Here is a 1,010-nt window from a genome sequence, read left to right as displayed (position 1 = left end):
TCGTCCAAAGCTGAAATTCATGGTTTAAACGATGCTTTGACTGCTACTTCGACACAGTCCTGTTTCATTCGTATAGGTTCACCTATTGACAGTTCGTTCGAAACTTTTGCCGATGCATTTGTTGTTAAGAAATTAACTGGCCAACTCCCCTATTACCCCTTGTCTTCATTTAAGGATAGTGATTTCGCAGACTTACATATGGCCGATACCTATCTTCATAAGAACTCCGAAATTGAGTTACTGATTGGTGGTGATGTGTATCCAAAGATTTTACGAAATGGATTACGATGGGACAACAACAAATCACTAGTAGCACAACAAACGGTATTCGGATGGATTGTAACAGGACGAATAGCGTCTAAAGCTTACAGCCCTTCAGTCTTATCCTTTTACAATGAGGTTGCATTAACTAAACAGCTTCAAAGGTTTTGGGAACTTGAAGAAGTCCCAAAAAAGCCTCGAGTTAGTGACGAAGATCTCTACTGCGAGAATCTTTTTCAATCTACGACTTATCGCAGTGAAAACGGACGTTTTGTCGTTTCACTACCTTTCCGACGTGAATACCCAGATGATCTAAACATTGGATCTTCCCGTCATATTGCCCTAAATCAATTCGTTCGAAACGAAGCAAGACTAATGAAAATCCCTCAGATAAAATCCGAATACGATAGAGTTATCACCGAATACTTATCCCTGAAACATATGGCTCCTGTCACCCCGTCTAGTACCAATCGCACCTATTATCTGCCCCACCATGCGGTCCTCAAGCCTGACAGCACTACTACTAAGTTACGTGTTGTATTCAATGCCTCGAATCCGTCAGCAAATGGAAACAGTTTGAATGATCTTCTCTATCCCGGTCCCATACTACAGGCTGATTTGACCATACTCATTTTACGGTGGAGACTTTTCAGATACGTTTTCAATGCAGATATAGAGAAAATGTATCGCCAGATTCTTGTAAACCCCTCTCAGACCTCCTTTCAGCGTATCATATTCCGTAGCACTCC

Source organism: Lucilia cuprina, chromosome 2 (genome assembly GCF_022045245.1).
Source record: "Lucilia cuprina isolate Lc7/37 chromosome 2, ASM2204524v1, whole genome shotgun sequence".
Taxonomy (NCBI): Eukaryota; Metazoa; Arthropoda; class Insecta; order Diptera; family Calliphoridae; genus Lucilia; species Lucilia cuprina.
The sequence above is the reverse complement of the archived record's forward strand: the minus strand, read 5'-3'. Positions refer to the sequence as shown.